Here is a 24,105-nt window from a genome sequence, read left to right as displayed (position 1 = left end):
AAATAATATTTTACCACTATTGCCCCATTTGTGATGATGGTTTCAGGAGGGCCCCGGCTAGAAAACAAAAACAAATAATATGTACTTTATAAACAACATAATCTCAATACTGTCCTGAACAGGACACGTTTTTTCCCCTCTCTCTCTTTTTTTTTTTAATTTTATTTGCTTCTTCATATTGTTTGTAGAAGTGTGCTCTCTTTTCATGAGATGCCAGATAAGTACCTAGCAGAAATGATTCAATTGCAATAAGGCACCTAGAAAGTGCCTGTAATGGCCTTGATAGCACAGGTATGTTGCAGATAGGGGAGCAACATTCTCTTCAGCCATCAGCTGCCCAGAGAACACTCTCCAGAAAATCTACAGACTTACTGTGGTGGGATTTACCAGCCCCAGAAAACCAACCTTGAACTAAGTAAAATATAAACTGTAAGAGAAATTCACATAATTAAAAATTCTTATCTTCCACGTCATAGCATTTTCCTTTCTTACAATGATTTGCTGTGCACACATAAAGTTTGGAAAAGGGGTGAATCTGGCTTTTAAGGTGATACAGGGTGTACAGAAGGTTTCCCTGCACTGATACTCCCATAATAATGGGCCTTTACTCACATGCTCTCCAACAGAAACTCAACTTCCAGCTCCTCCCTCCTCTGAAAATGAAAGAAGAAAAAAAAAAAAAAAAGAGCAGCCCGAATTAGCATGTGCGGAGGTTTGCAAAGTGACCTTGATTTTTTCGACTACAGTTTCCTTTATGCTTTAATAGGTAACAATATTCTGTTTCATACTTGCTATGGTCAGCATTAGAAGACAGAGGCAGCTTTTTCTTCCCAAGGAAAAGACAATCTCAGCTATACTAGCAGAACAAAGGGTGTTTGGTGCTTACAAGTCTCCCTGGTAAACCTTTATTTTTCACACTCTCTTCCCTGCCGGCTTCCATGTGCTGAACACAATATGCTAAGAGTTAGTGTTTAGAAAAATATTGTGGAAACAGAGAATTTTCCTGTCCTATTGGTTTTCTTTTTATATTCTTTGTGAGGATTAGATAAATACTGTCATTTTCTGACAGATTATTAAAAGTGCAAAGCTCCCCTAAAATTGCATCTGCTCTGGTGCTTGAGAATTTGGCTGTGATCTGTGCCAGAGGACACCAACAGGAGTTTGAAACACTGTCTATTTTGTCACTGGTGTGCAATTTACAAGGTTTTAATAAATTTGCTGGTCCTGGTGGTAAAAGACAGAAGAGACAGCATGCCTCTTTAATCCGAGGGGAGAGAATGGATGTCAAGGTGTACCAAATGTCTGAACGAGCTCTTACCTGTGGATCTAGTAGGAATGCCGTAAACACTCTTTCCCCAAGGGGGATTTTAGCTACATCAAAAAGCACAATTGCATGGTCATCGTCACGAATGATGTCGTCATCAGAAACAGTAATTTCCAGAATATTCTGGGAAAAGAAATGAAAAATGTTCAATCTGTTAGCATGTACTCAGACATATGACATTCTGCAGCTCTTCCAGGTTCAGCGCCTACTTTACAGAGAGAGAATAGAAAAGTATTGATGACGAAGTGTCACAAGGAAGAGCAAGAAAACAAGTGTAATCTGCTTTCTAAGAAACAACTTCTGGTATTGTCAATTAGGGCTGAACCGCGATTTCTCTTGGGTCGCCTTTTATGCTTTTAAGTAGCTCTCACCAAAAATGCAGTCTTTCAGGAAGGACTATGTATAGCCAGAAGTCCTATGTTGCCCCTTATCAACAGGGGCAACAGAGATCACTTTGTACCAATAGCCACCTTTCTACGTCCTCGGGTTTTCCACTTTCAGCCACCTGTTCATAGGTATTTAAGTGTAGTGTAATTATCAGCAGCAAAGTGAGTAAAGCTGTTAATCATACTAGAATTCAGCAGCTTCATGGCACCAGTATGCCATTATTTCATGTCCTCTCAGGGAAAGATATGTTTTTCTGTTATAGTGCTGCTTTGTGTTTTCATTTCACAGTTTCTCTGTGTTGTCAGCCTGTCATTGGTCCCATCAGCCTTCTCCAATGAGGCCAGACTCACAGGACCAATGTATAAATAATAACTAGCTGTTAGGAGAGAAGTGGATTCCAGAAAAAGCCAAAATTGTTTTCCCCTAGCTTGTTAGGGGAGTTTTAAGTAAACTCAGAAGGTCCCCTGAAGACATGATGTTATGTTTGGGGCTAAAGTAAAAGAATCTACATAGGGATGAGATGCAGAAAGGAGTTTTTGGTTTGTGTACCTTGACTTGCCTCTGTATCCGGAAGTAGAATGTCTCGTTCCACATGGGATTGCTGCAGTTTTTGATTGTTTTGGTGTGGTATTTTTCATCTGAAGCAGTCGGCAGCCAGAGGCTCACGTAGCAATCAGACTGACTTACTATAGAAACACAGGTAGAAAATATCTGGCAGTGGAAGCACGACATGAGAAGAGAAGGCACTGAAATGCTCTGAGGCTTGAACATGGATGAGAGGTTGCCAGTTCTTTCTGATATACATCAGGCAAACCAGGAAGATGGGGATCACACAGCTGGATAAAATTAATTTGTTTTTCATCACAACAATACTTTTCATAAGCAGTGTATTCCAATAACTATGCACAATCCTACACATTTCAAAAGCCCCCACAGTCCTAGCCAGCAGACAGAACAATACCAGGAATCTTGTGCTGCTCCTTACCAGCGCTGTTTTGGCAGGAGGGGAAACTGTGACCAACACAGCAGAGAACGAGTCTCAGACCAGAGGGGGATGGGGCGTAAACTGTCTCTGTGGCAATTTAGCTTTGTGAGGAATCTCGAAAGAATCAGATTCAAGTTTGATTCAGATAACAAATGTACAGCACACCTGGTTGTTATTAACCCTTCATGACAGAAAAATATCATGGCTACCTAGAGCATCCTGTCCTCAGGTGGGGTAGGAAGGGAGAAGCCTGCCAGCAGTACTGCTGCTTCTCCAGGAGGCCAGTACGTAAGTGGAGCCTTTTCCTGGCATTTCCTGGTGCCTGAAAGACCTGAAAGCTATTTTCTACTCCACATCTCTCCCCAACATAGAAGCAGCAGAAAGGGCTTGGATCTTGCTGGTGAAGGAAGCGAGCCTGCACTCACTGTAAGGGATTGTCCCCTGTAGATCATGGACAAAGCAACCACCAAATAGATTCTCAGACCTTGGGCAGAAGCTCTTCCAGGGCAGCTGGAAGGGCTGATTTATCCTGCTGTGTCAACACAGGCTCCAGTGAGAAGAGAGAAGGGGAGCAGTCTGGTCCCGTGGCAGTCGATAGAGAGAACGACCATGTCTGCAGAGACAGACGATTGCCAGCACAGCACGGGCCTTGAGCCTGGTCACCCAGGTTAAAAGAGAGTTTGCCCTCCTGTCTTTGCTCAGGATATCAGATATATTGCTTCGGGACATTCTGCCTAAATATAAGGTGTTGCCTGAAATGCAGAGGCCCTGCAACTGGGAGATCCCTGGCGGATGATGCCTGTCAGGCTGGGAGATTCCCAGGTAACCCTTCATGCTGAACCTGAAGGAATTTCTTGACGCTGCTGGGTGTCTTCCCTCGTCAAGGATGTACACTGCCTTTCTGCCTTTGCAATTACCACCACAAACAACACTTCTGCCTCTCAGATTTTTACATAACTGAAGCAACAGAACAATACATCGACTTTGGCAATTACCAGTGCAATATTCAATTTGCAGCGTACTGGAGGGCTGCAGTCACCAGTCTGTCTGACAGGCAAAACGCCTGCCCTGGAGGTGCCGGCAGCCTGCAGGGCTGTGCCCTGATAAACGGTATCACTGGCTCTGATCTGCAGTTTCTCAAGAGCAGGTAAGAATCTTGTGCCAAAGCCAAGAACCAAACGTGGCTTCTGGCTGTCTAGACCATCCCTCCTCCCATTAACGCACTTATCACTGCTGATCTCAGGTCCTCCAAAAATACAAGTCCAGTGTCCCCAGAATCACCAGAGTGGCTGAGATGGGACGTACTTCAGAAATGTTAAACTGATCCCAGACTTAATTTCTCTCCTTTTTGGTTTCTGGCCATTGTAGGGTGCAGGAAGGACATATTTCTGTATTTTTACTGTAGTTGCAAAAGTCAGTTCTTTTCTTTCCCTTTCTTCTTCTTAATGAAAACCAAAATGCTCTACCCATTTTTAAATTCCAGCTTTCAACGACACCGTGTATTAAACAAGACTCATGATAGAAATGAGAAAGGTGGCAGTGCTAAAACTCCAAGCCAAGCACAAATGAAAAGCCGCAGCATTTATGGACACCTTGTGTTACTGTTTCATCTGGAATGTACTGATTTGCTGGGGTGTCTTCTTCAACAAAACATTTCCATCGGGTTACTTTGGATTTTTTTTCCCCATATGCATGTTGCTTTCATAAATATTTACAGCTTATTAGCTGTTGACAATTCCTTGTCAAACTAACGAAGTACAGGCTACACAAAGGCTACACTAGACAGTGAGGTGGATTAGAAGCTGGCTGAGCTGCCAGGCTCGAAGGATCACGTTGAGCAGCACCGAGCCCAGCTGCAGGCCAGGCACTAGTGATGCACCCCAGGGGCTGATACTGGGGCCAACACTGTCTAACATGGTTATGACCACTGCGGGCGATAGGACAGAGCGCACCTTCTGCAAGTCTGCAGGTGGTACAAAATGGGGAGGAGTGGCTGGCACACCAGGTAGCTGAGCTGCCCTTCAGAGGGACCCAGACAGGCTGGAGAACTGGGCCGACATGAGCATCATTCCATCCAGCAAGGGCAATGCAAAGCCCTGCGCGGGAGGAGGAATGACGCCACGTGCCAGGCTAAGGGCTGAACAGCTGGAAAGCAGCTCTGCAGAGAAGGACCTGTGTGTTTCGGTGGACACCAGGCTGAACACAAACCGGCAACGTGCCCTTGGGCAAGCATGGCCAACAGCCTGCTGGCTGCCTTAGGAGTGTTGCCAGCCAGTGGAGAGTGATCCCTCTCTTCTACTCAGCACTGGCAAGGCCATGCTTCTGGGTTCCCCAGTACAAAAGAGCTAATGGTGTGCTGGAGTGAGTATAGTAAATGTCCCCAGAGAAGTGGGCGGGAGGATGTGGGGAGGAATTGAAGCATCTGCCATATAGGGAGAAGCTGAGAGCGCTGGGACTCTTCAGCCCAGAGCAGAGAAGGCTCACGGGGAATCTTACCAATGTCTGTAAATAGCTGATCGGGCCCAGGGGAGAGGGAAGTAAAGAAGTCAGGGTCAGACCCTTGTCAGTGGTGCCCAGCCAAAGGCAAGAGGCAATGGACACAAACCAAAATACAGGAAATGCCATTTAAATGTAAGAAAAAACTTCCTTACTTCAGTGCCTTTGTTGCAACTTCATTCCCTGATGCCATAATGTCACCCCACGTAGATACTGAAACCTCTGAACTCACAGTCTCTTTGGAAGTCAGCACTGAGTGACCCTAATATCCTTTCCCAATTTTTAAGTTCTACTGATTCAATTACGTGTGTGCTGGTGGGACTGTTTCTCATCTCTATCTTCAAGCTAATGATGGGCTAAAAATTCAGGACTGAACCGAGAAGTTCAGAGCTGCAGCCAGCTGTTTGCTGCTCTGCAAGAGTACCATCCTGTGACATGTTCCTGAAATGAACAGTCACATGCTCAAATCATTCATCTCCATCACAAATAAGAAGAAAATTACAGTACTGAAAACCAAAGCATATAAGAAAAACTAGTCTTGTACGTACAACGAATGTAAACTATAAAACCTCATCTGTCCTGTTACTGCATTTCATAACACTGAAAAGAAGAAATCATCTTCTCCTAGGGAATTCCTCTCTACCTGTGCAGACCGGTTCTCCTTGGATCCTAGTTTACTACAGTTCACCTGCAAGGAGGAGGAGAGCTGCTCCCGTTTCTCAATCACCAGACATGATCTCCGGGGATGTTTTCCCTCACCAGCACAGTACGATGCAAAAAATATTAAGAAGTTCCCTCCAACTGCTGATGTCTGAGAGCCGATTTGAATTGGACCTCTACAAGCATCCAGATACAACACTCCATCTGTAAGCCTAGTATTGCTCTCTGTAGCTTGCTTGTGGAAATAACAAAAGCTCATGGATCTGCCATGCTTAATCAATGATGCCCTCCACCAGGAACGGACAGGGTCCCCGTGTGAATGAGCCCTCCACCCTGTTTCAGTCAGGCGGCAAAGTGGGATTTGCTCCCTGGAGCACAGGTTCAACGGGCGCAGTACCTGCTGCACTCACAGAGCGAAGCTTTTGCACCCTGGGTCACTGCTGCCTCCTGCACCACTGGCACCGCTCACATTCCTGGGGCAGGGCCATGGCCAGCACCCGCGCTAGGGCTATTCTCCCTAATTTGCTTACATTTATTTTCTGTAGCAAAAATAACCCCTGATGTCTCCAGAGAGCCACTCTGATTTGCAAAGGCTCCAGGTGTATCAGCTAGAACTGACTCATTTCTCTGAATGGATAAAATAAGAGCTTCCACAAAATAACTTCATAAGCTGGGAGAGGAGTAAGGCTCTGAGCCTCTCTTTTATAAATATGCAAGGTCTCTCTTCATCCAAAGGTAAAAATGGAAGGAAGATCTGAAAACAAAAGGGTGGGTAAAGGGAACAGTGTTGTTGTTCTGGCCTCCCAGGTAAGACTTGACTGGTTTCCCTCCATAGCTGAGGCAACTTCCACATGCACCTGATTTCTATAGTTAGAAAATATACCTGATAAGCATAGTCACATTTCGACCCCTGCAAGATTTTACCTTGTCCTGCCTCAGCTGATCACAGGGATCCCCCCACCCACAGCCTCCTGAACAGAACAACGGGACACACCACCGAGTTACCATCCTTGGGAAGAAGGCATCCACCAGCCTGAAGCTCATTTGTTTAAGGAGAGCAGCTGGAAGGTGTGGGAGAGCCTGTGCCACCATGGTCCTCCTCTCCCATCACCTGCCTCCTTTCTCAATGCTTTGGGAAGTCGAGCCACCGGAACGAGTGCTAACAGTGACGAGAGGAGCTGATATACCATTTCCCTGCTGTCTCACCCTGGCCAAGTATTCCTCCCACACCTGGGGAATGCATCAGGAGAAGCAACACCACTAACAGAGTCAGGGAACACGAGCTTTTGTAAAAGCCTCTGGCACTAACCTCCAGCTGAGGAGGAGCAAACGGACACACCAACGACCAAAAAAGCCCTGCTCTTACCCCAGGCTGCCTGCGGTCCCAGACTGAGGAGGGCAATACCACTGCAAAGCAGGTCCTATAAGAGTCCCATCAACTCCACCACAATCGCTTCCCTTCCAGCATGCCTGCTACCTCCCCAGCCTAACCCACATAGGAGCATCGGAGCCCGGAGATGACACTCAGCACCTGCAGGGCAGCAGGACGAGTGCAAGTGATCTTACCCAGGCACCCTCCTCTCCAGTGCCCGCAGTGGGACCAGGGAGTGCCCGAAACAGCTGCTTGAGCCTGACCCGTGATCATAAACTGGCATAAAGGTCAGTTAGAAAAACAGTGGGAACTAATTAGCTCAGGTCTGCCAAGAGCATGATAAGACAGGACAGAAACCAGTTACATGAAGCACAATGCAAATGCCAGAGCTGAACATCACCCAAGCATAGGGAGCCCGCAAAAGTGGTGGAGCATCAGTAGGTACATGAAAAGGGCTAATTGATCCATTAGGGAGGAGTGGGGTGTTTTCCTTTTGTTTTAATTTTTTTTCTTATTGTGAAAACAGATGCAATCATAGCCAAGCTCCACCGGCATGTGTTGTCCTACAGGCAAAGGTGTAACAACAGATTTCAGGACAAACTGGGACTCCATCCCAAGCTTGTGCAACACACACAACCCACGGATCTTGAGGTGCGTGATTAAAAACACCCAGAATTAAGTTGGGCGCATGTGACTGAGGAATGTCAGTGGAAGTATACAGAAAGTGGCATTCTCTGAAGCCAAGATTTGGCAAGAAAGTCAAGGAAAAATATAGAAACTCTGGCCAAAGGACCTGGCGTGACTGCACTTGCAATGAACCAAGACAGATTCAGGGAAACCGAGCATGTTTTAGTCAAGCAGAGGTGAACAAAAACGCGAGCAAGTAGATAACAGTGTGTGCTTAGAAAGATGGGAAGCCAGCACGCAGGCAGAAAAAGTAAGCCACAGAAGCTGCTGCACTTGGTTGGAAAGGTGACTTGTTCCTTGATTTGATACTTGGATGATAGAACTCTAGGGAAATGTGAAATATGCTATCACAAAAACTGTCAGCCTTCCACTGATATCTCACAGTCAGATAGCACCTGTATCAGCTGCTTATAATCAGTTTTCCAGGGGAAAAAAATCATATTGCTGAGACAAGGCTAGGTAAGCGTCATTTTCTAATTCTCATCAGCACACGTTCAGATGTGTAGCTATTTCAGTTTTCTGATAATTCAAATACTTTCAAATGTTAAAACCAAAACATCAGTAAGAGTGCAAAGTCAAGCTCTTACCAATTATAGGATGCATATTTAAATAGCACCGAGGTATTTAAATCACATGGTATCACACTATTTTTCCTGAGAGACTCCCACTTCTTTGAGAGCACAGGCAGGTAAGGGCTATCTAGTATGTGTTTGCTTTCCTTGTTCAAGAGCATGCTGGTTTACAGGGCTCTGTTATGGTGTGGGCCTGTTTAAGGATGTCAGAGTCACAGTGTACCTGGGGAATTACTGACAGAAAGGAAAGACATCCTTTTCTTCACCTGCTGGCCCCCAAATCTTCTTTACTGACAGTTAACAAAACCTGAAGATACCTCTCACTGTGTCTAGGACTTACCTCGTATCTTAAGTCCCTCTACACATAGTAAGAGATAACTCCTTTCAAAACGAGCATGTCATCTGAATAGACAAGAGAGAGAGAAAATCTGTGGGAGAAGATATTCTGTTCTCTGTGGTTTATGGACAGGGCAGCAGAGGCACAGAGTGTTTGGATGACTTGCCTGAACTTGTGTGTCTGTTGGCAGAGCTACAAACCGAGCCCACACACCCTGATCCCTACTCCAGAGATGTACATTTTGCTGATAGCGGGATTTTCTAAGTATCTGTATCTCATTATGCAAGACTTTCTCTGAAATCCCACTGTCCTCAGGATGGAGGACAAGGTCACAATAGTAACACTGTTTTCTGAGAATGCAGTAGCATTTTACTTTCTGCAATCCCTTTGCATAAGCCAGTGATTCATGGTTCTTATCTTGTCATTCAATTTCCATTCTAGATCAAAGGTGATAATAAAATAAATTAAATCAGCACTTCAAAGGAATGAAGGTGAGGTCTTGCACACACATGCTGTGTTTCATAGCTGTCAAAAAGAATAGAAGTTATTTTGACCTTCTTTGTTATCCTATGATAGTTCTTCTATTCTCTGCAACCCAGTATTATAGGCCATGTGAACCGAACACCTCTCCATTTATCTGGATAATTGACAACGATGACATCCATGTTCTTCAAACACCAAACTCAGTGGAATACAAAGAGACGGTGAGAAATTTTCTTTGTAAAATATTGTTCCGTTAGAAGATGAAGATAAAATCAAATCATAGTGTTTGGGGTGAAAATGTTGCCATTTCTGCACCCAGTGGAAGCCAAGTAGAGCTCACTTGGGGAAAACAAGAAGGTATCCTGCCATGTCCTCAGCCTTCCCTGAAGTCTGATTACTTCCTTCCTCATGGAAGGATGGACCTTTAGAGCTGGGATTTCTCAGGATCTGGTCTGCCCTGTCAAGTCCAAAGTAGTCCTCTGAAGTGAAAGCTGTTGGGGTTCCCAGGCCAAAGTAATGTGAAGCAGAGCTGCTGGTTTACCGGCAGCATCAGTGCCTCATCTTATTTCTTTGGAAAATCTGTGCCTGTCATAGATATTTTCTGGGTTTCTAACTGCAAGGAGTGTATGAAGCCAATCTGTATCAAGACAACCCAAGAGAGCCCTTGACACGTGATGTGCAGCCACTTCTCGAAGCAGCTTTGGTAACTGCACTGAAACTACCGCAGTGTGGGGTACCACAGCTGGAGAACCAACCCTTGCTCTGTGCCAACAGCAGCTATAGGTGACTTTTCAGTCTGATGGATCCTTTGGCTGTACTAAAAATACTAAAGAGTAGAAAGACGGAGGAGTGAGGTAACATGTTATGTGAGATGCTGGGCAGCACAGAGGCTGTGGTATTAGTGAGCTTCAGCAAACTTCAGCACAGTCTCCCAAAAAGGAAAGAAAATGCACAGCAAGATATGCAAAACTAGATATTAGAGACGTGCCAAGTTCATGATGTACATGTAGGAACAGTAGGGAAAAAAAATCTCCAGAGAAATGAAAGTGGCATACTGGGTAAGGGCTGGCCAAACAATCACACATTTTCAGAACAATTTGCATGTAAGCTGTAACGTACCATGTTACTACAGACCCCAAAAGATTTGTTATACATCTTTCAGCAGAGGGGTACAAGAGCCAGAAACATCCATAACAATGTAGCTGATGTCATGATGCTCAGGGTACATACACTGCACAACTCGCTGAACTTCCCAGATGTGGCAGGGCTCTTGAGAGCAAAGAATTAAGAGTGACTGATGTGTAAGGATTTCAGCTCCCTATTCTATATATTTGTTATAGACATGGGATATAAACACCTGGGTATTAAAACTAGTGTTAAGATATTTTCACACCTCTGAAATAGCCAACTTGTCAGATAAGTAATTCTGTGCTTTGCTGACTGAAAGGTCTTACACATTTGGTCAATATTCTACCTGACATTGATCCATTCCTGAATTCTTAAAAACAAAAAATAAACAACAAACCTCTGAAATTGTAAACAGATATTCTGAGGCAGAAATTTGCTTTGACTGTGATTTCTTAGCTAGTACAATTCCAGTGTTTTGCATATGTGCAGTGGCCAGCACAAGCAGGGGCTGGCTGATACAGTAATTTGAGAACTGTATAACGTCAGTAAGAAAAACTGGTACTTACAAAAATCTGCCTGATGAGCATTTTTCAACTTTATGATTCTTACAGTGAGCAGCGAGTAAGGTGACATTTCTTCCTGCTGGAAAAAATAACAAAGGAGATGTGCTTTAAAGTTTGAGATATGTGTATTTGCTGTAATGACAAACACACACTGAAAGGAACCCAGGTTGTGCTGAAGCCATCTCTTCCAGTTGGCATCACAGCAAAAACACAACAGGCAACAGAATGTACTTTCTCCACAAACTTCATCAGCTCCTGAAGTCTGCAGTCATTTAAAAATACAAGCAGAGGGTGTGGAAGGAGAGGATGAACAGGGAAGTGGAGATGGGGTAAATAAGCTGAGAAAGTCATTAGCCAGCTACGTTAAATCATGCTCGTGGTCACCAGCACCCAATCTGACAACACAAAATTCAGGGAATCCACAAATCAGAGACGCTCCAAATTTGGCTGGCTATTGACCAGCAGCCTGTGATGTGCTGTAGGTAGAATCAAAAATTTGTACAAAAATTTGTGTCAAATTTCTGCTTCTAATGCAATTCTTGGATAAGTGTAGAAAGGGAAAAAGAAAAGAGATTTTTTTTAGGTTTTCTCACTTGTTTTTAAAAGAATCATTTTCATGATGGAGAGGTGTCTAAGGAAGAGTCCTTAGCACCTCAGGGAATGTCTCAGGCCAGCAGGGCAATACACAGCTTTGGACAAACACTACTAGCCTGCTTTGTGTGAAGAGAAGTTTTCCTCACCGAATGTCATTATCTGATTGTTCTTTCTACTACTCCACATCTATCAAAGTTATACTTTTGACTGTAGTGCATCTCAAAGAAGGCTGCGTCCAATTCCTTGTTGAAGATGCCAGGCCTGACCAGCTGGGTCTGTGAAAGCTGTGCCAATCATGTTTGCTTCAGGGGTTTTACAGCAGGGAACATGACCCTCATGTCGATGAGCAGCAGCTGGAGCAACTAGGGTATCAGCAGAAAGGTACAGAACACAGGCAAAGCTTACTAAGCCATCTGTGCCGCAGCCAATCGAGATTCCCTGGCTGCAGGAACAGTTGTGGAAAATGTATCAAAATAGCTGAAGCTTATAGAAGGGAGAGAGAGTTGCACCACGGCTGTACACAAGAGACTGAATGAAAAGGGTAAATCAGTACTGGGGATGGCTACCTGTCTCATAGTTTAAGAGCAGAGGCAGAAGAAAAGGAGGAATTTCAGAAAGTTCAGACTGTTAAGTGATAAGTTTCCAAGCTGATGTATGATTATAGTAAGAACAGGTCTCATTAGATAGGTGGGGTAACACAGCAAGACTGCAATGGATGTCAGAGAACAAGGCTCTGCACAGGAAAGAAAATGCTCTTGCAAAGTCTGTGAGATCCTGAGGCTTGACTGCTACTGCTGCTGCATGAAGAGCTTTAATCTGCATACAAGTGTGCTATCAGCAGATTCTGAATTGGGTATCTCCAATAAGAGAGGAAGACATAAATTATATAACATGTAAATTAAAAAGGTACCTTGAGATAGTAAGGTTATGGAATAATAAGGATTTTTTAAGGACTTGTGATAAAGCATCAATAAACCCAAAGTGTTATGGCATTAAGATGAGGTAGATTTGGAAATAGGGAAATGTTAGTCTGCAGTTCTAATAGCAAGGGTCTATGGATGTCATAAAATGACCAAACTAGTGACGCTGACACTTGTAGTTTTGCAGAAAGATATCCAGCCAAGTAACACTAAAGGCACAGCACGTATCGGGATCAAGCAATAGGTGGCCACTTCAGTGACGCGGACTTCTGATGGTAGTCACTGATACTCAGCCGTAGCTCAAGGGGGAGCTGAGATAACAGCAGAAGGCAAATAGTCCGTAATTCTTAGTAAAGTCAGTTCAGAGAGAGAAAAAAAAAATAATCAAAAAAACCACAACAGGCAGCCAAAGCAAGAAGCTGTTGTGAAAGCTAATGACCAAAATTTTGAAAAGATTATCTGAAGTGAAAATGGAAGAGCGCTGGTGGAAGATGATGGAATGATTAGGGGATGTTATTATTTTCTGAGAAGCTTCAGTTACAGTAACAGGGAGTAACTCTCAACCGAAATGAAAGTACATTCACAGGCACTGCTACAGTGACAAGTCAGACTGCTAAAAAGGTCAAGGTCTAAGAAGACAGTACATCAGCTGAAGTGTGTAATTCATTGGACCACGGGGAATTCATCATGAGAAAATTTAGTTTAACCTCCCAAATAATTTCCATATCTTTGAGGATGAAAAACATGAGGGTCATAAAAGGAATTTGCAACAAATTGCAGTAATTCTCGAGTTATGAAGTTATTCAATGAAACAGCAAGAATGAATTTTTGAGAAAATACTGGCTAATTTAAAGGCATATTAAATAAGGGGTAACCAGTGCCTCAAACAACCATACAGCTTTGCCTACAGACTCAAACTTATAACCAGGACTCGTAATATCAGAATGTTTTCTGTAAGCTGACTAGTTAAAAAGCTAATATTTTTTGCTGAGGTACAGAAGCAGCACATCCAAAGGAGCAAGAAGGCTACAGAGCACTGCATGAATGCGTTCTCTTTATCAGGCTACAAGGAGAAGATGATCTTGGCTTCTGAGTGGGTGTATCCCAAAACTAAATAGGAAACTAATCACTGTTGATTGAAGTTGTATGTAGGGCACAGGATATTTTATAGGGCTGTTTGTTCTAAACAGGGGACATAGTATCTCAGCATTATCAGAATCCAGGCTGAGCCAACTCCAGACTGTTGTTCCAGTCATTATTGTTAGACCATTCCTTTTTCATCAGCAAGGAATAACACTGTCTTCTTACCTCAACCCGTTTTGTTCTTAAGGAACAAACTCATTGGGTTTATCCATTTGTTTCTATACCTTTCTCAAAGATAGCAGTCAAATTAGAGAAATACATAAAGGTTTCAGCAGACATATTTCCAGAGAGGATAAAGGAAAGAGTTAAAGGAATTGCATTTAGTGTTGGTGCTCCCTTAGCCTTCTTCAATGGCACCAGTCCTTCAGCCAGCATTTGGGAACACAGGTTTTTAAAGACTGTCAGAGACATGTACGATCTGCCATGATTTTTTAAGTAGAATGACAGAAGCAGAACCGAGCGTGGGTTCCGGGAAGCCGTGCTTACAGCCCACACTCCCCTGGGCCACTGCTGCAGGCTAGAGCGGGGCTCACGCAAAGAATGCATCGCAAGAAACTCATACTTCACACGCAGCTGAAGGCAAACTGAAAAGAGGGTAGGGGAGGAGTATATTAGGAAGGACCCTGCCCCCGCAAAAAAAAAAAAAAAAAAAAATCCCCCAACAGAACATACCCAGCATTTCCATGAAGAACAGTAAGATGTTACACAGATTAGATAGCATCAAAGATTATGCAAGGGTCCAAACACCTAATTCACTGGAATGATGGTGAGGAAGCGGATGGGGGTATTTGGTGTCACAGGAAGATGGCTCAGTGCAAAGCGCAGGAGTTTATTCAAATTTGAAGAGCTTGCCAAGGGAACAGTAGGGCAGAGTCCCTGATCAGCCACAATGTGCAGATTAGAAATTCCTTGAATGAGAAGCAAGAATAATTTCTCACCTCCAGGAGGAGCACTCCAAGAAGGGGCTGCGTAAGAGCAGTTGGTGAGCTGTGCACAGAAACTCTGCGCACCAGGAGAATTTCTCACCATATCGCCCAGGAAACACGAGTCCTGCGAGACAGCAAGGTACCGGCTATGTCAGCCAGAGCACACCCAGCGTGCCGTCACGGAACAAGCACTGCAGGAGCGAGAAGGGACCCAAGGAACCGACAGAGGAAAGAGCTAGGGACGCGAAGCCGAGCGGTGCACTCTGTGAGCGTGTCTGGTGGCAGAGCACACAGCCAGGCCGCTGCAGCCCAGCTTCCCGCCGCCTGAGCCCTGCTCCCGGGGCCTGCTCATCGCAAAATCCCTTCTGGCGTTAGCCTGCCCCCCAGAGCAATGACAGCTTTAAATCTGGAGGAATAATGAAAATGCTAGTTTTATCTCTGTGCTCTCAACATTTTTACCAGTTAGAAGGGTTCTCTCAGCACTCAGGGCCAGTCTGTAACTCTGAATCCCTCTCGCTTTCTCTCTGTGTCACACTCAGATGGCCGTGTCTCCCAAATCAAAGTCCTTCAGAAAAACACCCAATCTGTCCCAGAAAACATTTTGGTCTCCCCTTAGGGCATACAAAGGGGGAAACATATTCAGTGATCATCATCATCTGAGACACCAATGCCTTTGAAAAGAAGTGCTAACTGTTAATCGAACTATTAACTACAAAGAAAGTCTCTGAGGCAAATGAAAAAGACGCCCTCCTTAGAGAAGATAGTTAATAGAAAATCACTTAATATAATACTTTTGTGATGGCCAAATGCCAGACATGCAAACTAGTCCAGAAAATTCAAAGGGAAAATAACGTCCCATACCTGAAGTTCAAGTCGCTGGTGCCATCGGTGGGAGTCATGCAACTAATTGTCTTTTCCCTCTAGTTATCATTTCATTACAATAACACATTGAACAATGCTAATAAACTAAAAAGCAGGTGTGCTGCTGCCATTGACTATCATTTGTGTTACATTAAAAGAAATGGTTAGTTCAGGCAGTGGGTAATGTAATCAACTACTCATGAGTAAATAATTGCCATAAACAGCCATTTTCAGCACAAAATTCATACTAGGCCGGGAGCAATTCCCAATACCTAGAATAAAGACAGTATTACCAAAATTTGCCAACCCACAGCAGCCAGATGAGCCAATTCTCTTGCAGTCCCCTCTAACAGAGATAAATCTGCACACCCTGAACCGCTGAGCTTACCCCTGCAGTGACAGAGCGATGGTCAGGCTGCGAGGCCTGGCTGCGAGACCTCCTCAGAGGCTCGCTGCTACACCTGCAGAAGGGAACCTTACATGACACACTTCAATCACAGACACTTTTTTTAAGAGGGGAGGGTGACAAGGCCCTTGCTAATGTCATGGCTTGTTCTAGTTTTGTGATAAACTGTTAAGGAACGTGCATATCACTTATATAAATCAAAAACTGATTAAAATTCTCCTAGTTCTTCCCTGGTTTCTGATTTCACATCCAACAGAATATTTTGGTGAGCCTCCCTGCCCTATGTCAGTACTACTGACCTTGAGCCAAGATTATGCTTCCTAGCCTCTCACTCTTTGCCTTACTGTATGTAACTTTTCAGTGCATTTACAGATAGTGAGCCAACAATTCTTTTTTAAAGATGATAATTTCCCAAGGAAAATACCATTGTTTGTTTTTTTTCATTTTTGGAAATAACAAATTATTCTTTATAAGACAATGCACTAACAAATAACATCCAGTGAAAATTTTTCTATATTTACTGTAATTATGGGCTACCTTAGTCAGAACTACTTATGATCTTCCTTTAGTATGTTTCATCTTTCCCATATTCACATGTAAGGTGCTAGAAGGCAAACTGTCAACTCAGGACTCTGTGAAACAGCTAAAGAAATGCTCTGTTGATGCTCCTATTGATGTTAAAGTATGAAGGAGTTTGCTAAATTTTTAGGACGATGTAGAGAACTTTGTGAAGTGGGGCATATTTAGCTTTGCACTGTAGATAAGCCACACAGCTAAACTCCATGTGCAGCCCCTGGGCATGTTTTTCCAAACCCAATCCAGTAACTATTCAGTTTATCACGCAGCTACGTAAAGTCATCTTAAACTGAAGCGAGTGCTTGGGCAAATATTTGAGCATTAACATTAAGGAAAACTTTGCACCTATTTACTTGTTCTTGGACTCAAGATCTGCTAGAAGCATGTTATCCTTTACAACGCCTCTCTATTAAAAGATTATCCTCCTGTTGCACATGGCAAGCTATGGCTTGCAGAAATAAGGGAATTACCAGGAAACCCAGTGCCACTAAGAGGCAGGAACTGGCCAGCCTGCACAAGTCTATGCCTTCAACGCCAGTATTCTGCTAAGCTTTATTACAGAACAGACTTATTCAAAATCCAGGAGGCAAATGCGAGAGTGCCTTGGTTAAACACCTGTGGATAGCAACACAAAACTTTTGAAGGTCATAATAATTTATCCTCATCAAATGAATGAGAACAATGAATTAAAGCTGTGGAAAGGGTCCCATAGCCCCTATATGCAGGGCTTTATGGCCACAGGATTATTATTTTTTTTAATATTACTTTACATACATTCAAAAACATTGCTGAATTCTAACCATCTTTATGTACATGTAACTACCTCAGCGGTAAAGAAGGGTTGGATGCTTGTAGCCGTGGATATTCTACACCAAAATACAACTTCAGTATAAATACAGTAAATCATACAAAACAAAAAGGACCTGGAGATCAGGTCATTGCACTCTCCAATAGTTGTTTTTCCTGCTTCAGTACATTCCCTTGCTGAGCTTTAGCACACACACACAGAGCAAACGATGAACACCTAAATGCCCTGTCATTTTTGGCTATGCTACTTTGCCATTTACATCATTTCTGATAGTTTGCCACTCTTTTTGTACACTCATTTCCACCTGCAGGAGCTGCCAGAATGCTGCTAATGAGAGTTTGATCAATGTGGTTGATGAGGTTTGTTTCTTTTCTATTGATTTGGAAGTCTGGTTGCACAAACAAAAACTTAAACATGCAGGTTTCCTATGAGCTATAGACACTTGAACGCCATGCCATTTAAGGTATCATCAAAAGTACATTAGCTTTTTGTTTGGAGCCCCTTGGTTTGTGCTTTGAGGCAGCTTGACACCGTGTATAGTCAGCTGCAAGCTAACTGGGAGTAGAGACAGAAATCATCACCGATAGAGCTGGTATGTGTTTGATTCAGATATTTTTCTGCCACAAGCCCTGCAAAGGTTGCTGGAGTTGCTCATTCGTTGTGATGAGCTGCGCAGTGAACAAAGCATGCATTTGTTTTGCAAGCTGGTGTTAATTACCAAAACCCAAAGGATTGCCAACAACCATGCCCTGACTTTCCAGCACTGGCAATATTCCCCATTCACGCGGGGCTCAGGCTCCATTAAAGTCAATAGAGATAAATTGCATTAAAAGAAGGTGCAAGTTCAGTCCCAGTTTAATTGTAAATTGAGAAAGAACATTTTCCCTAAGGAATTTCTCTGAGAAATGAATCCATGAAAATAACACGCTTTGTGTAAATAGATAAAGAAATGGAATGAAAAAATTACTGAATGCAGATGTTTCATCTAAAGGAAATTTTCTTTCACAAAATGTTCCAATTTCTAAGTAAGTCTGTGAGTCTTTAATAACCAAACTTGGAAAAAAAAAAAATCCTACTCTTCTCAAAAACCCATTGGTGCAGTCCCACCCATTTTTAGTTAGTTGAAGCCGGTACCTTAGCATCAGCATCGCTCAGGGCTGTGTAGCGCATCATCCATTTTCTTCCTTCATGTTCCAAGGGGCTTGATTTGCCGCTTGAATGCTGTTGAGGGAGGGAGAACAAGAAATGAAAAAACAGAGTAAAGACCAATTTTTCTATTTATTTCAACTCCTCAATGTGGAATTGCAAGGTGGAATGAGCAATTCACACCTCCTCATTGTTTGTGGTGGATAAAATGAAGCTGCCAGGGAAGCATCAGCTGTTTCTGTGCTGTACGGAAGAATGTCGACTCCAGCTCCTCACAGCTGCAAACAGCCAAGCAGGGACAGTCTTATTTTCTTGGAGATTTCTGTCCTACAGGTAACAGTGGGCTCAACTCATCTGTATTCTGGGGACAAATATGAATCAAATACATGCAGGCTCCTGCCAGGCTTGTTCTGTTTTCTGCTTACCTGAGGGAAGGCAGAGGTTGATGCCATGAGGTTGCTGCTGCATTAAGAGCAGGTGCTGCAGATGGCACCTGGGTGTTAGGCTCCACGGTTGCCAGTGCCTCCTGAAACAAATTTACAGCTTTGAAGAGTGTCAGAAGTTGCTAAACAGGTGTTTTATTACATTGAGTCAGAGCTCCACCCCTCCACGATTTCTGAAACAGGAAAATTTCCCACCCACATGACTTGTCCAAAGAGCATGTCTCTTGTAAGGTGTGAACCTTCGTATCTGCAGGTCTTGTGACCAAGCAGAGCCTCCTGAAGGACCAAATTGCTCCCACCTGGGTGCTCCTGGAGATGCAGTAACAGCCGAAACCCAACTGATGAGCTGATAGAGACTTTACAGCAAAAACCTAAAAGTGATGATGATAGCCTGATAGACACACACAGCTATTGTCTCCATGCAGAGACCCTGAATTCTATGCACTATTGCCTCCATAACAAAAAAATAAACTAAAAAAAGTTTGGAATGATCATTAGAAGGAAGGCAGCTATATATGAACATATTAAGAGTTCTTCTGAAGGAATATTTTCCCCCGAGAAGTGCTGTTGCATCATGATTTGTGCATTATGTGTTTGTTTTTACTGAGGTCTTCTACTTCAAAAGGAATGAAAGAAGGGAGAAATTCGATAAGCAACATTTCTGTGCTCCCTAAAATGCAATGTGTCACAGTTCCATTTGAAATGTGTTTTACTTATTTCTGGGATTTACATTTAATACAGTATGCATCTTAACAAATTTAAGACAGATTCAAACATTTTGCCTTGAAAATCATGAAACATTTCAACAAACTAAAATAATTTCATATTGTAGGAGCTTTTCATTCTTCATTAGTTTTTTTTCCCCAGTTCAGAACCGGCATTTTCTGATGCAAAAACCATTCAAATTTCTGAACAAATTTATTCAAATCACCAGCCAACTGGGCATTACTAGCGTATTATTGGAATTTAGTGGAGTGATGTTGTACATTTTAAGATTATTTTTTTGTCTAATGAAGATTTGCATGTGTTCAGCACACCTTTAGGAAGCTCGGTGATTAAATTTTCTAATCCATTATGCAAGCATTATTAGCACACATACATTTGTATTGAAAGTCCTCCCAAATGATTAAAAGTAGTGCTTATGAAAGGGCTTGAGATTAAGAGGATGACAAAGCATGATGCTTCCTATTAGAGACCTGAATACATATGAAATCACAGCCACTGCAACTGTGGCAATGCATGTTGTACAAGGACCTCGACTGACAGAAACTAGACACAAACCCAATCACTTCTCACAGTCTCATTACATACTTTTCTTATATACACAGACAAACCAATATGAAAAGCTGGTGTTGCAAGGAGAACAAGACAGTTTGATCACCTTACATGCAGTATTCCATCCTCACAAAGGTTTGATTTCCTGGTTTTAATTTTATGTCTACATATTCAGTTTGGGGTTTTGTTGTTTGTTTTGGGTTGCTTTGTTGTTGGTTTTTTTTTTTTTAATTAAATAAGTGCTTTTATCACATTGTGCAAGGGGAAAGTTTGCTGTGAACTTCCTTTCTTGCCTTTATCGTATTTAAACTTTTTGATGGAACAGGAACTGCTTAATTGAAACCAGAATTAGATATACTATAGCAATAGGCAAAGGCTAGTCACAAGCCTCTCCCATGTTGGCCAATGCAATGCTTAGTCTCAGCACTTGCACTGCCACAAAAAATATTTTTGGAATCTGCCTTTTTTTTCTATAACTATGGTGCCCAGAAACAGTTTACAGAAAAGTCACCGTACACACAAAAGCATACGCTTTTTCTGTTTCTTCTGCAGCAGCCTGCCTGTGTCCTTGGTTGAACTGCCTAGAAGGGCTGTGGCACCCTAGCAGCAGAATGAGAACGTTAGCTACAGTTTCTCTGTAATTGTGTCCCACAAAGGTCATCAGTTCCAGGTCTCATCTCGGCAGCATATGGAAGCTAATGGGTTTTTGCGGGAGAGCGGGAGAGCCGGTTTCCATTTATTTATGTGTGTCATATTGTAGCTTTGGTTGTAAGGCAAAAGGAAGTGAGGTGGGGGAAGAAGCCTCCAGCATCCCTGAGGAAGATGACTAAGAGCTGCTTGTTGTCTGACAACGAACTCTTCTTTCCTGACTCTAGCCTTCCCAATACAAAAGACCTGTCCTTTAAGCTCAAGTCAGAGGCAGCCGAAGGCGCCTTTGACCCAAAGCCAGCACTAGTAGGTATTGCGTTCCCGAAATTAGTTCAAAGTTCAAACTGCTTTTCGCTATGAAGCATGCTTCCTTTTGAGGCAAACATGGCCTCTTCTCAAGGCAGGCACTTAGGACAGGCCGGACCTCACTAAATTAGAAGGCCAGACTTTAGCCGAAGCCGGTTGCCTGCACTCCCTGTGTACTGGATGGAGGAAAAAGCAAGCGTGGCCACTGCAGGGCGTAACTAAGCCCCTCCATACCGGATTCTTCTGGAGAAGCCTAAACGTCCAGGTCATACTTAAACATCTGACTTCTGAGTGGCTGAAGGTTGGTGAGGTGAATCCCACCCTGAATAATCATTATATCCTCTTTAATCACTTGTTTCCAAAGTTACTGATGCTGAGGGAACACGACATTGAGGAACTTGGCTGTGGCATTAACACGTGATTCACCCCATCATAATGTGAAGCTTGGGCAAAAGCCCTAATAGCATATGAATGAAAAATCCTCTCATGGGTCTGTTCAAATACAAAGGGTGTTGCGATAAGGAGGGTGGCAACGTTGCCGGTGCCAGCAGGAGTCCAAGCTCCCCACCGCACGCCGGCCAGGGACTGCTGATGCCCCTGTGACCAGGAACCGGACAGCTTCACTTGGGGCCACGGGTGGTAAAGCACAGACTGCGCAGCAGCAGCTCAGCCCAGGCATGTGGAAGGAGAAATACGAAACCAGGTTTTCTGTGAAACCCCACGCTGTGGTCGTTCAGCATCTGAGACTTGTTTGAGAGAAATGGGGAATGCCAGAGGCAAGGACAGAGAGGAGAGTGCTGCTGCAACTACCAGATGGCAACGCACTCCGGACTTGTGGGGCAGAGCCCCAGAGCTCAAACGGTTCATTTAACGTAGCTGAAGGAGCAGACAAACCATGCCGAGCCAGGCTGAGACAGACACCCACGCTTACGGCCATTCTGGGGTCTGTCTGCCAGCTGGCGCGCCACCGGTGAGATGCAGATCGCCCAGAGCTGCTCTACCTGGAACTGGTTGTCATTTAAGGTTTTCTTCTGTAATGTTTTCTTCTTTTTCAGGACTAGTCTGATGATGTCTATTTCCCATGTGATTTCCCATGAGGCCTGTTACCTGAAAGTCCCAGGCAGGGTCAGGGGACTGCAATGCAGGTGACAGGCTTGCCACTGGTTCAAAGCCAACCTGTTGCTAAGCACTTCACCGGTGTCAAGGTGAGCACGGCACCTTCCAGAGAGCATTGCCCTTTCAGCCGAGTTACACAGCCAGAGGCTCATAGCAGACATCGGAGGACTGCTTTTCTTAACACAGCAATGGCTCAGGTTTTGGTATGAGGGAATTTCTAACTTTTCTGTAACTTTCCATGTTACAGAAGAGAACAGGACAGTGTGCTGTGAGACCAGAGCCCACACCTGGTGCAGTACTGCAGGAACATGGAGTCCCTCCCCCCTGATCAATTAAGAGGGACAGGAACAGCCTAGAGATTCTCCTCTAAACGACGCAACTCCTTTCTCCTCCAGAGCCCAGGGCAGGCAGCTGCCTACAGTGTGAGAGCCCTGGCAAAAGACAAGCTATGTGGAGAAGACGTCCTTAGGGAAGGCACACCCCGCCGAGGAAAGGCTGCCAGGCACTATGGGCATCGCCCACCACACTTGCAGGCTGAAGAGGAAGAGGAAGCACAGGGTTAGGCGATGCGCTCACTCCAGCTAATCTTGCAGTGCTGAAATCCCTGGTGCCTCTTTCTTGCATGAGAAAGGCTCGGCTGTTGCAGAAGCTCTTGCATCCAGTATCTCTCCACATGTGTGGAAGCCATACCCCCAGTGCCATGCTGACTTCAAGCCTTGTGACCCATTGTGCAACCTGAAGAGGTGTGCAAGGCAGCGTGTTTGCCCTATATACAGTGTGTTGTCACTGGGAGGATGGAGGGACAGCCTTTGCAGGGCACCCAGTAAGTCAGGTAAGCAGTGCTTAGTAAGCCCGGGCTCAGCAGAGTCACACAGACACCCCACAGACCTGCATTTTGTGCCACCTGAAGCCGGACCATCACCCACACCTCGCACCAGCTGCCCATGGGATGCAGCCTCAGTGATGCAACATGCGTGGCTCCATGCAGCGGCTGGCAAAGCAAAGCCATTCCCCAGGGAGCCCACAGGCTTCACCGCTGCCAAGGGAGCCGGGTGTGAGAGCATAAGAGCCCATGATGCTCCCACTGAACAAAACACAAACCTCTGCAGGAATCTAGTGTGGCCACTTACACAAAAGGGCTGATCACAAAGATTAAACTATGTTAACAGCTCCACATGGAAAGACTTTAAAGAAACAATTGCAAAACATCTTACGGAAGTGTTTCAGAAATGCGTAAGGAAAGAAACATTCTCCAGGAGATCAAGATAGGCAACTATGTAAGTACCTCCTATTACATGCTAAATTAAATGTCCATTGCAACATGATACCATGCTAAAACACAGACATCAAAGGCAAGTGTGACTTCTAGGCCAGGTCAAGAAAACACAGATTAAAGAAAGACACATTTGTACTGGAAAACATCACTGAATAACCATTATACAAAATGGAAGGGAGCCACATGTTACTAAAGCCTGTGGAAACCTGTCTAAACACCTGTTGCATACAACTCTCACATGGTGTTGATACTTTGACCCTATGTGATATAATGACTAAAACCTACTCAATTACATCAGACATGATGTGAAAGGAAAATTAATTATTCCCTTTATTTCCATAAGTCCAAGACAACAATAAGATCAGGCTAGCTGTTGGTAAAAAAACCAACTTGCGTGACTTACAAAGAGAAATCCCTACTGCTTTGGAGGCTCAACATTTCAGCTTTGTGCTAAAAACCAGTGGGAGAGGTCAGGGTGGGCTAAAAGGTGTGTCTGGAGGCATAACTACCTGTTCCTGCTGCAGTTGAGGAAATCTCAGTGGTATGATATGAGCTATCCCAATCTCACAATTAGGCTGAAAGCCCAACCTCTTTCAGAGGTGATAAGAAGGCAGCAGCTGGATGTGAAAAAAGTGATGCACGGTACATGGGGGAAAGGGAAGTACAA

At 44.0% G+C, this 24,105-nt stretch overlaps 1 pseudogene across 1 annotated transcript in view; it reads right to left on the bottom strand.

Annotated features, from left to right (window-relative positions):
* LOC308067463 (cytosolic phospholipase A2 epsilon-like) overlaps window positions 1–23,219 on the bottom strand; it is a 43,190-nt pseudogene extending 19,971 nt beyond the window's left edge. The window contains exons 1-8 of the transcript XR_013931976.1: window positions 22,728–23,219; window positions 18,800–18,939; window positions 18,363–18,449; window positions 10,998–11,073; window positions 2,261–2,397; window positions 1,319–1,447; window positions 613–653; window positions 15–57 (exon numbers count right to left, since the gene is read on the bottom strand). The product of XR_013931976.1 is annotated as a cytosolic phospholipase A2 epsilon-like (transcript). The remainder of the gene's footprint in view (window positions 1–14; window positions 58–612; window positions 654–1,318; window positions 1,448–2,260; window positions 2,398–10,997; window positions 11,074–18,362; window positions 18,450–18,799; window positions 18,940–22,727) is intronic.
* Between the last annotated feature and the right edge of the window lie 886 nt (window positions 23,220–24,105).

The sequence above is a fragment of the Falco punctatus genome (assembly GCF_963210335.1).
Source record: "Falco punctatus genome assembly, chromosome: 7".
Classification (NCBI taxonomy): Eukaryota; Metazoa; Chordata; class Aves; order Falconiformes; family Falconidae; genus Falco; species Falco punctatus.
The sequence above is the reverse complement of the archived record's forward strand: the minus strand, read 5'-3'. Positions and strand labels throughout refer to the sequence as shown.